This window comes from Lepisma saccharinum, chromosome 4 (assembly GCF_977018435.1).
Source record: "Lepisma saccharinum chromosome 4, izLepSacc3.1, whole genome shotgun sequence".
In the NCBI taxonomy this organism is placed as follows: domain Eukaryota; kingdom Metazoa; phylum Arthropoda; class Insecta; order Zygentoma; family Lepismatidae; genus Lepisma; species Lepisma saccharinum.
This window is the reverse complement of record NC_139232.1, coordinates 69,573,028-69,585,516: the sequence shown is the minus strand read 5'-3', so window position 1 is coordinate 69,585,516 and position 12,489 is coordinate 69,573,028. Positions and strand designations below refer to the sequence as shown.

Here is a 12,489-nt window from a genome sequence, read left to right as displayed (position 1 = left end):
AATATACGTACGATGAAAGTAAAATACAAATGTATGTATGAAATCTCATTGCTTTATATTAATAGAGAACAAGAACTAAACAAAACTTAAACAATTACAAAATGAAATTATTTCAACTACATATTTTGTAATTTATTGATATCTTGAAGCAGTTAGTAATTAGTTTGTATCAAAGTAACAAATTACTTTGTTTTTATGTATTTAATGATTATGTATTTTTAAACATTTAGTATTTTTATATTTAATAACATTATAAATATGTACATCATATATCTGCACGCGCAGATTAAGATCTGTCTACCCCCACCCCACCAGTCTTCAATGATTTCGCACCCGGGCATTAATAGCTGTATTCAATACTTTTCGATGCCGTAAGTAAATAAGTAATTATTGCAGTGTGGTGGAGAGTCATGAGTTTTTATAAAAGCGAATACCTTGTCGTGGCGTAAGCTGCATACGGACACGTTCGTATCATCTCCATTGGCTTTCCTCTCTGCGCGTGTTCTGGACAAGTGAATGGATGCTCCAACAAAGGGAAAAAAGAACACGTACGTGCCTCAAACACCATCTCCTCGTAAAAGGTGGGACGATTCGCACCGGGAGACGCGAGGGAAACATCCCGAAGAACGTGGCCGAGGTAGCAAACGCCTTCGCAAGGAAGGTGTCCCTGCACCATTGAGGCCCTTGTAAAGCCTAGGGTTTCTTGAATCCTCGGGGCCTCGTACGTTAATGAAAGTCAGGCTGCACCATGGGAGAAAGTTGTTCCTCATGCCTTGCACATCCGACAATGGCTGACGTCAGGATTACGAAGATGTGCCGAAGGAAAGCGGAGAAAGGTTGCTTTCTCCGCTCTTTGCAGGTGGAACATGGCCGAGATGCATTTCTTCATGCCCCAACGCAAACATTTCTTACAGATATTTGATTTGTGTATAGTTTCATTCTTTTGGCCAGATTACAGCATAAAGTTCCGCACGTTATGTGTAGAACTGGTTATTATTCTCCACTAGATAAAATTGATGAAGGGACACTCATGCTAGGGTTGTTGACTTTGTTATAACATATTTTTTATTTGGCATCGGATCGAATACTGGGGTGAGATCTTTACATATCTGATGAAAATCAGCCGAAATAGACTGACTTGAGGCATATTTTGACATATTTTACAAATTTCTTCAATTTTCTCGTAGCAAGGTATATTTATTTATAATTTCGTAATTGTCTTGCATGTAATCGTTTACTCTCCCTCCCTAGCCTTCTTAAACCCGAAGGTTCATGGCTGCAGCAACACAGGCCTTCCATCTTTCCCTATCTTGAGCAAGTTCTATATACTCTTTTCCATCCCTACCGATTTCCCTTAGGTCCATCTCAACGTTGTCCCTCCATCTTCGTCTTGGCCTTCCTACAGGTCTCTTACCATCAGGTTTCCCAACAAGAATCCTGTAAACTCCTCTCTCCTCTCCCATTCGTGCCACATGGCCTGCCCACCTAAGTCTTCTTGATTTAATTATTCTAATAATATCTGGACATGAATACAAATTATGTAGTTCTAAATTATGTAACCTTCTCCACTCAACTGTCTCCTCATCCCTTTTAGCTGCAAATATTTTCCTAAGGATCTTGTTTTCAAATACTCTCAATTTATGTTCCTCTTTCAATGTAAGGGACCAAGTTTCACATCCATATAATACTACAGGCAAAATTACTGTTTTGTATATTTTAACTTTTAGTTTCTTAGATATTAAACGAGAAGACAAAAGTTTATGAAGAGAGAAGTAACATGCATTTCCTGAATTAAGCCTACTTTTTATTTCGTCTTTAATACAATTTTAATTTGTTAATATTACTCCTAAGTATTTGAATTTGGAAACTAGTTCAAACGAGTTGTTATCAATAATTAGATTTTGATTATTACCTAACACTTGGTTTCGGCCTGTAAGCATATATTTAGTTTTCTCTTTAACTTCCAAACCTATCTCTTTAGCAGTTTTGAAAAATATTTTAGCATTATTCTTAATTGTATTCACATCATCTCCCAGTAAGTCTACATCATCTGCATATGCTAACAACTGAGTCACACCATTTAATTTTAGTCCTTTAGTTTCTTTTACCTTCCTAACAGCATATTCTAAGGCAAAATTAAAGAGCAATGGAGATAATGCATCTCCTTGTTTTAACCCATCATGAATTGTAAATTTGTCAGACATATTAATGCCCACACGAATTTTACTTTCTGTTTCACTGGTGCATATTTTTATCATACTAACAAGCTTCTTAGGTATTCCAAACTCTACTAATATATTATATAATTTATCTCTTTTGACCGAATCATATGCTTTTTTGAAATCAATGATTAGCTGATGGACATTTTGATTATATTCCCACTTTTTTTCAAGTGTCTGTCTGATGTTGATTGATTGATTGATTGAATTGGTGTTTTAAGTCCACTTTATGCACAGTAAGGCTAATCGGGACTGGACCTACAGTTTAAAGTGGGATCCGAACCACTTGTGCCTCCACCGGGTATCGAACCCGGGACCCCTTGGTTACAAGACGACGACGCTACCACTGCACCATCAGGGAGGCCGTCTGTCTGATGTGAAAAATTTGATCTGTAGTTGATCTGTTGCGTTTAAATCCACATTGATAATCACCTATAATTTCATTAGCATATGGGGTTAGTCTTGCTAAAAGAAATTTAGGGGCCTCCCCCATGGCGCAGTGGTAGCGTCTTTGCCTTATAATCAAGGGGTCCCGGGTTCGATACCCGGTGGAGGCACAAGTGGTTCGGATCCCACTTTAAACTGTAGGTCCAGTCCCGATTAGCCTTACTGTGCATAAAGTGGACTTAAAACAGCAACTCAAAGCTAAAAGAAATTTAGGTAATATTTTATATGTTGTTGAGAGTAGAGAAATTCCACGGTAATTATTGCAGTTCATTTTATCACCTTTTTTAAACACAGGAACAATAATGGATTATTTCCACTGTTGAGGGATTTCTTCTTTATTCCATATTAAACAAATTAATTTATGAATTTGATATATTAATGAATTTCCACCATATTTAATTAACTCAGCTGGTATTAAATCAATGCCAGGTGCTTTGTTATTCTTTAGCCTTTTAATAGCATCTTTAACTTCAGTTAAGTTAGGTTCTGGAACTAAAGGTTCTGCTGTGTGGACTTCATTTACTTCTGATTTATCTCCTACATGAACATTTAAAAGGTCATTAAAGTAGTTCTTCCATCTATTTAAAATATCGCTTGGGTCAGCTAGAAAATCACCGTCTTTATCTTTCATCAAGTTTACTTTAGGTTGCCACCCCTTTCTAAACTCATTTACACTTTATATAAATCTCTTATATTTTTATTTTTGTTGTTTGTTTCAATTTCGTTAATTTTGCTTTTCAAGTAATCTCTTTTTTTACTTCTAAACGTGCGGTTAACTTCTCGCTTTATTCTATTATAATTGTTTATATTTGTATCATCAGAGTTATTTAACCACCTAAGTCTAGCCTGATTTCTTATTTCTATTAGATTATGACATTCATTATCAAACCGTGGCTTACTTTTTCTCGGTTTATGGTATCCTATACTTTCTTTAGCTGCTGATTCTATTGCATTACGTATGTGCTCCCAATTCTTATTTACATCTGTTTCATTTATATTTTCATCATCATTTAAATCCTGCAAAATATCAAATCTATTACTTTATAATTTATTCTTCGTATCTCTAGCGCAACGGATAGTTTAGGTAGGATAAGGAAATTACGAACGAAGAAATTAAAAGCAGATGCTGCCATTTCTTACCAAGTAGTACTGTACAGAACAATAATACCCCGTTTCTCATAGCGAGCTGCCTATTATGATTTGTTTCCACAAAGGTGTAAATCTGACATAATAGTAAATGAAACTGAGGATAATTGCAGTGAACCTCACTATCTTTATTTTCAGTACTTTCCCACTCATTCTTCGGCTAAAGGGATTCTAACTTTATTTAATACCCTACCTCCACCCTAGTCGGTCTTCCCTGGAAGATACTGACATCCCGTGTCACGAGAAATTCGAGAATACTGTTGTGCATATTTTCGGCTTTACTGGGAATATTTCTGCCTATTTAATTTTCATGATATATTTTCCCATTTTTTTTACATAATTACATATTTTACACTGTGCTGCCCACTTGGCAGTAATATAGTAGCAGTAGTATTAATGATAGAGTATATGTTCAATTAAACGGCAATAAAAGTGCATTGGAGCAATTAGTCACTATACTGTGACATATTAAGATGATATGTCCTATGCAATGGCACCCGCAGATGGGCCAGATGAGGCCACTCCTCCCCTGAGATATCTGGAAAGACTTCATATAATTCGCGAAAACATGGACGAAGGGTGTCGTGAATGAGAGCACAGTAAGTGCTTGATCAAATTATCCTACGTAGTCTTGGGGTTGCTTTGTAAGAATTTTCTTAATCGCTCCACGTTTTCTCCACTTTAAGCACCTCTGACGCCCTTGAGAAAAAGGCTGGGTCCTTTGTAAAAAGAGAAAAGCGAGATTATTTATGTACTTACGTTATGTTATCAATTCTTTTAATATGGAAATCTGACCATTTTAACAACAGCAGTATTTGGTATTTGAATGGCTCGGGTGTAAAACATGGTAAGTGACATTTCGGTCATTCTTGAGTTCCAAAGTAAAATGTACCATCCCTCAATTTTCGAGTGAAATTGCCATGTTGTACGATTTACATTGGACTCAGTGAATGCTTCTGAAATTGGTAAGCACAACACGAAAACAATTTATGTACTGTATAGCTTCTAATAACCGTTTTTCTTAAGGAACTCAGAAATGACCAAAATGTCACTTACCATGTTTTACACCCGAGCTCTTCATTCATAGTCCTCCACTGGACTTCTGCGCTGTAAAACCGCCGCCTTGTAATCAAGTGGTCCCGGGTTCGATACCCGGTGGAGGCATATAATGGTTCGTACCCCCACTGTAGGCCTATTCCCGATTAGCCTATCTGTGCAGAAAATGGTCTTAAAACATTCTCAAACTCATAGTCCAGCCATGTCACAGAACCAGAAAAAGTGAGGCGAAATAAGTGAATCACGAAAGAAGTAAATCATAAACCGGCACAATGGGAAATCAATCAAGTGAGAGCAGCTCAATTGTGAAAGCAAGTAAAAATTCAAAATTGAGGGTTTACCACCCTTTTGTGTCGTTTGCTATTCTAATCAGTTGTTTCTACATTAAGAGAATTCAAGTTAACCTACATCTTCCATCATGTTATATACAAAGACCTGAGTAATTACAAGCTGGCGTTAAACTAAAATTTGCAATCTCATTTTGCGACCGCTTATTTCGAACTCTGACAAGAATCATCACAAAAATTCCCCTCTTGATAGCATTTAAATCAGGCGTGCCCGGTAGATCGAAGTGCAGCCATTGGCAATTGACAATGTATCCAGTTACAATGAATAACCACCAGACTTAGGATTATATTGGACCTGTACGACGTAGCTGGGGAACTCTGCCTGCCTGCGTTCCACATGCGGAGGCGTCGTGGGAAGTTCCCATGCTGGAAGAAAACAAGCGACAGTAAAATGGCTGCTGTGAGACACTCCGAGGCATAATTCCAGGTGGTGAAATCAAAAACTGTATATTATTTCTCGTGATATAACTCGCGGCAAAGATTGTGATAACAGACAATAGAGTACAGCGGTGAAAGTGTTCAGGAACACTACCGTTCCACAGCGTTGAGGCGATACTGTTGGCTTCCCTTGTTTGAATTTATCTAAGCCTCCAGTTGAATAATAAAGAAAATGGCAGTACGTAGGGTATGTTATTATCCGAGGTGAAGTGGAGATCTTAATTCAGTACGAATAAATAACAAGATTTGCCTTGAAGCAGCTCTTAAATTGGAAAATGAGCTGAGCCCTGGAGACATGGTTTAGCATGGTGACAAGGAGACAACTGGAGGGATGCTTTGCGAACATTTTACTAACGGTGGGATACCTCCCTCTAGTATCCCCATCATTTCGAGCAGTGTCCAGTGTTGCCACATGAAGGGAAATTTTCCTCTTACAGGGAAATTCGATCAAAAATACCATAATTTGAGGGAAATTTGAAGATATTAGACTCAATATTAGTACATTTTTTGCTGTTCCTTCTTATTTCTACTACTTTTAGTATAAGACTATATCTATTAATAATATGTTTTTATTTGTTGTACGTCGCTTTTATGTATCTTCGGTTAATAGCAACGATGAGGATGAACGATTAATGGATACCTGACGAGGGTTCAAACCTGGGACATTTGGCCAGGAAGCGATGAGATTAATTTGTTCAACATTTTCCATTCATACGGACACGGACACGGACCAACGAAAATACTACTACCACTACTATTACTACCACCATAACCACCAATAATAATAATAATTATTATTATAGTCTTTAGATGAAGGGGAAAAATGGGAAATTTTGACCCTTGGAAAGGGAAATTATGCCCTCAGATTGTGCCAACACTGGCACTGCCATGAAGAATTCTGTCAACATAGATTTTCTTGGAACGTCTATTGTGTACTTAACATTTACTGGATGTTGAAAGTTCTGTACAAGTTATAGGTTATTATTATTAATTAATGTAACTTTTGTTATCGAAAATCCCGCATGACGATCATTATGTATGTGGGTCTTGATTTCCTTGTACTGCGACAATAGCAGGAAGAAGTCATGATAGGGGCGGACAACCTTGTCAATATTTGCAGAAGCGATAATACCCCAATACATTAGAACCATTCTCATTCTCACACGCGTACCAATGAAAATAATGAATTTTAGTTTAGTAATTAGATAAGCTAAAATAAAGGACTTACGTACCGGTCATGTCTGTCTGTCTCTCTGTCCGTGTCCACTATCTATCTTGGAAACTACCAGCACTATGTAGATAAATTTCGGTGTAGTGAGAGATCTGCCAAATAGTAGCGCCGGGCAACAACAATAAACTATAGAGACCTGTCAGACAAAGAACCTAAAATAATTTGTCGTCTGAGAAGCTAGAAAATGTGCAGACCAGTGGCGTAGCGTGACTTTTTCAAAAGTCGCTCAATGATTTATTTAGCCACAATTACTTCCAGAAAGAACTACCACTCATGAGAGAGTTACCGCGAAAATGCAGTGAATAGTGGTCGAGCCTTGTCAACCATCTCTGTTTCTTTGCAAAGAGGTGGAAAGGGGAAGAAGAACCACACATTCGGGTCAGTTTGACGTTTCTGCGTTGAGAAGACGACAGAATTCCCATCCTCCAGCGGTGGGAGGAAGTCCAGATGTACGTACTACTGTTGCCAAGTTAGTTTTTTGGAGCAAGGTTGGTCCAAATCACGAATCGCATCAAGTACTTATCTTTTCGTCTATTACTAAACGGTCTCAGTTGTAGTTAAATCCAGCTTTGGCTTTGCAGTCTAGCTCTTGTTGCTTCAGAGAAATAGTATCCCCTCCCCGTTTTAGGCGAGATTTAGCTCTTTTCTGGAAATCCAATGTGGCAACACTTGCTGATCCGGTGGGCCGCAGCGGCAACAGGGCCCCTAAACAGGCATATGAATAACCCCCTAGCACACTTGCCTCCAAGTCTTTCCCTACTGTTTCCTTGCATTGGCGGGCGCCCTTCCTCTTGTGTTGCCTCTTGAGGGTAGCGGAACGGCCTGTATCTTCGCTTTTGTCGGCTGCAGAAAAAATGTCCTCTGCAATATACACTCAACTGCGACGCTGTTGGTTAACTTATTTAACAAATGTTGTTATTTTATTGTTTTTTAATTTCTTTACATTTTGCTGTTACCTGCGGTAACACCGGTTACATGCACGCCACGCCTCTGGTGCAGACCTATAATTTTCTAAAGGTAAAGATATTGCAAATATAATTTTAACGTGGCACAACTACTTTTCTTTCGTTTGTCTGCTAAAGAGATTAATTTCATTAAATCTTAAAATTTTTAAGAGCCAAGGAATAATCATTAATTTGACCCACCTTTGGTAGATCGATCTCCATGTATTTTAAAGTGTGGGAAATAGCTCCATGGCTCGGAAAGTTAGGCGATCTTTGCTCTAAACTCCTATTGTTCGAATTCCAAGGATATCTGTGTAAATCTGTCCATTTCTGAATTCTCTTCGTCACCATTAACCCAAGGTAGATAACGATGTTAGTTTACTGAAAGTCAATCAATCTCTCTATTCTTGTTTGAAGATGTATAGAATGGGTAGGCAAGCTGTAGGAAATATACAGTAGTTTTAAAATTGTTTATTTACTACAAAAGTTAAATAATTTTTGCCTCACCCCCACTCAAAAGGAAATTCCTCTTGCGTAATCCACATCATGACATGCCCTTCTGTGCACCACGGGTCGAATTATGCAAGCATTTTCTAAAGTAATATGTGCCCTCCTTGTTGGCACAGTGGTAACGTCGTCGCCTGTAATGAAGGGGTACCGGGTTCGATACCCAGTGGTGGCACATTGCACGGTGGTTCGAATCCCAATTTAAAACTGTAGGTCCAGTCCTGATTAGAGTATTTGGACATAAAGTGGAATTGAAACTCAAACCACATACCATACACACACACACAAGTAAAATAACTACTATGGAAAATTCAAATTCTAATATTTTCCTGCCTGGGCATGGGTGTTATTTGTAATTGTCCCTTTACCCATTTCATCATATCATCTTCGTCTTCGCGATTAGCCAAAAGTGGAAGAAAAGCGAAGGGAAAATAAAGTAAATAAGTCACTCAAACAAAAACCCTAACATAATTTTCTAGGTCATTTTTTATGTTCATAATGTCAATTTTATAGATTTTTTTTAAAAGTCATCAATTTCCAAGCTCTATTTAGAACATACGTTCACCTGAAACGGCTGTAAAAACCCATACAGGCTTGAGGAACCGCATTCTTCCTCGTTGATGAGAACACTGATAACCTCTTGGCCACTTTTTGCAAGTGAAGGAAGGTGACTTACGTAAACAAAATTATTCACGGCTCCTGCAACCACTTATTGACATCACAGGTTACCTCGGAGTAAAAGAAACTGGGGAGATTGGCGTCAATTACTCGCTAAAAGAATATAATATTCGTTTGCTGGGAGGAAAGACGTGCGGTGGCTGCAGCTTCCCCCAGGATGACCACCTGTTATCTAAGAGTCACTCGGGGCAAATATGGTGTAAGAGTAGAAAAATGTGCGAGTGCTTTCTCGTGCGTTGGAGTACTTTTCACGTGAGCAGCCCGTTCGTAAGTGTATTTTGGACACATTGGAATTTTGTGGTTTGTTCTTCCTCACGGCTACTGAAATCGGGTTTAATATGGTCACATTGGATTCGGTTTCGGACGAATTTTTACACTGGCGTACGCGACAGAAAAAGGCAGAACAAACACACCTCTCTAGCCTTCTTAAACCCGAAGGTTTATGGCTGCAGCAACACAAGCCTTCCATCTGTCCCTATCCTGTGCAAGATCAATCCAATCTTTTCCATCCTTACAGATTTCCTTTATGTCCATCTAAACGTAATCCCTCCTTCTTCGTCTTGGCCTTCCTCCAGGTCTCTTACCATCAGGTTTCCCAACAAGAATCCTGTAAATTATTCTTTCCTCCCCTAATCGTGTCACGTGACCTGCCCACCTAAGTCTTCTAGATTTAATTATTCTAATATCTGGACATGAATACAAATTGTGCAGTTCTAAATTGTGTAACCTTCTCCACTTACCTCATCCCTTTTAGGTCGAAATATTTTCCTAAGGATTTTATTTTCAAAGACTCTTATGTTCCTCTATACACAATGTAAATACTGTAAGTGTGAGCGGTCGCATTGGGAGCGAGCTACTCTGTCGTGCACGGCCCTGATTCACTGACCGCCGATACGAACCTAATTATTATTATTATTATTATTATTATTATTGCGGACCAATTTGCCACAAGTGTAGTAGTGCCATTGTTGAAGCTCAAGAACAACCATGTTCGCTAACCCCATGGAACTCCCTGCCTATCCTAATATTATTTAGGAATGCATAATTTAATTGGATGTAATGCAGAAGAAGAAGAAAGTTGGTTCCTACTATTCCTAATCAGTAAGAAGAGGAAGAAAATGTAGTTCCAACTGTTCCTAATCTGCCCTTCCTGCTGCAAGAAGAAGGAAGTTGGTTCCTTTTCTAAGAAGAAGAAAAATAGTGATTCCTAATCCTATGCCCCCCCAGTTTCCAGTTTTTGGGTGGTTCATCCTGGTTCATTCAGCTTTTATTCAGGACACCAGCACCATCTAGTGTTTATTTAAAGCTCTTAGTAGTGCACCTGTGTTTCAGCATTGGTTACATCTATGGACAAAATAATTTATCAGAAGGGAGCTTGGAATTTTTCCCTTCCTTATCTCCTAACTCAACCAGCTGCGAGTTTGATTAAAGGCAAAGTATACTGAAGCTTTTGTCTGTTCCGCAAACAATATAATTACGCCATTTACAGCCCTCTCCCCTTTTTTACGCCATCCAGAGTCCTTCGCGTGACTTGGAGCTTTCATGGCGATTTCCTCGTTGTATTTACAGGAGAAAGTGGAGTGCCTCATGTTACTATGCCCCCCTCCAATCTCGTCTGACATTTGTGGTTGTGTGGGAACGGATCTTCCTCCTACGTAATGTCTTCTTTCTCTGGCTATCGCTTTGTTGGTTTCAATGACGACAGGTACACGCTATTAACTTATGTGTTTCTTCGCGATTCCTTCGCAGAAGTGTAGGCAAAGGGGCAATTTGACAAAGCTAAAAAGCAAACTACTTTTTAATTTCACTTTACGTAGAGGGGAGTTAATCGGGGTTTGATCTGCAGTTGGAACTGACATTCGAATTACTGAAATGTGTCACTGCATGCGGACAATTACGAATGTAGAGTGTAAAATAACGGAAAATTATAATTTATTATTCTCAACCCCACTCGATGTCCGAGCGTGTTCACGTGATCTTGATAGCATCAGTTTATTGGCGGTCAAAGTTATCTTTTCGGATCACCACATCGGTATTTTCATGTTCATTCTTATGTCATAATGCCCTAAAATAACGCCACGTTATCTCACGTACAGTCATCGGCAATAGAAATGGAGCATATTGATCTTGAAATACTCACTTGCCTGCAAGGAGTTAGTTGTGTGTTGCCTAGCTCTACAGTGATAAGTGAATTTTAATAGCAAATTTTCAAAGGCAACTACTACTACCGCAGTAGAGTTATGCAACACACATAACGCCTTGCAGGTATTTCAGTATCTAGGTGTCCAATTTTTCTTGCTGTTGACTGTACAGTGAATCCTGCCCTGAAGACACACTAGTGTGAAGAGGTAGAATTCTGAACATGGCCGTATTATATGCAAAAATAATAGGTAGGGTTCAGCATACAGCAGCCCAAGGATGGTAATAATTTCATAGTTATAATTTAATTGTTACTGCTTGTTTATTATCTTATTACCAATAGATTTTCTCTGCACAATTTGGGTGCAAATATTGGTTTGATGTACAGTCACCGGCAATAAATATGGGAGACACCCAGATCCTGCAAGGTGTTGTGTGTGTTGCCTAACTCTACTGTAATAAGTGGATTTTAATAGCAAATTTTCAATGGCAAGATCTGTCTCCGCCGTACAGTTAGGCAATGCATAATGCCTTGGAGGAAAGAGAGCATTTGAGCATTTAGATGTCCACATTATTATTGCCGTCATTCTTTGGGCTCTTTATTTGTAAAACATTTACTTTGTGTGAAATTCATAACTTTCAGAACCTTATCAGCCAATGTAGTGTTACAAGTTTTGAGATTTGTTTATTGATTATACAATTAGTGTGAAATGGTTACTAAACCAATGGACCAGTTAAACCCTCCCCTTATGTACAGTCACGGACACTTCTGGGCTGTAATGATTTAATTGAAAGTCAATGGTGGTGTTACAACCCAGAAGTGTCCGTGACTGTACGACAATGCTTCTGAACTTAGTCACAGTGGAGATGATGTAATCAGCACCACACTCTGGCTAAATTACCCCTCCCCCCCCATCCATACGTCTTCCCCAGGAATTCATTGATGAGAGAGACTGGCAAGGACATCGACCTGGTATCACCCACGCCAGGAATCAAACTTCGGTCTTCTGTCTGGCAGTCAGACGCCCTACCTGCTGGACTCACGCGTGTCTGTATATTTAACATCAACGTGTAAGTTTTCATATTTGAACTGCGTTCGATCTTTAGTAGTTGTGGTAAATGCGTTCCGCCTGCAATGTCCTGTTATTTTGGGTTATCCTGACGGTATCCAGGCAACAATAATTGGGAATTAGAGAGAAAGACAACTGAATTTTAGTAATTGTATACAATTACAATTGAGTTTCACTTTCAAGAGTTTACCCTTTGGAAAATGCTCTGTTGAGTCATTGTTTAACCAACCAGTGGAGAGTCAGATCGCTCCGATAGCTCTTTTGTTG

General features: G+C 38.8%; 1 protein-coding gene and 1 non-coding gene across 6 annotated transcripts in view; both read left to right on the top strand.

Moving 5' to 3' along the window:
* The window catches only part of LOC145986558 (dual oxidase maturation factor 1-like), a 445,828-nt gene that overhangs the window by 90,097 nt on the left and 343,242 nt on the right, over positions 1–12,489 (top strand). The gene's annotated exons all lie outside the window — the stretch shown is intronic.
* On the top strand, positions 2,702–2,776 carry TRNAI-UAU (transfer RNA isoleucine (anticodon UAU)). Its single transcript has one exon. It is a non-coding gene; the product is annotated as a tRNA-Ile (tRNA).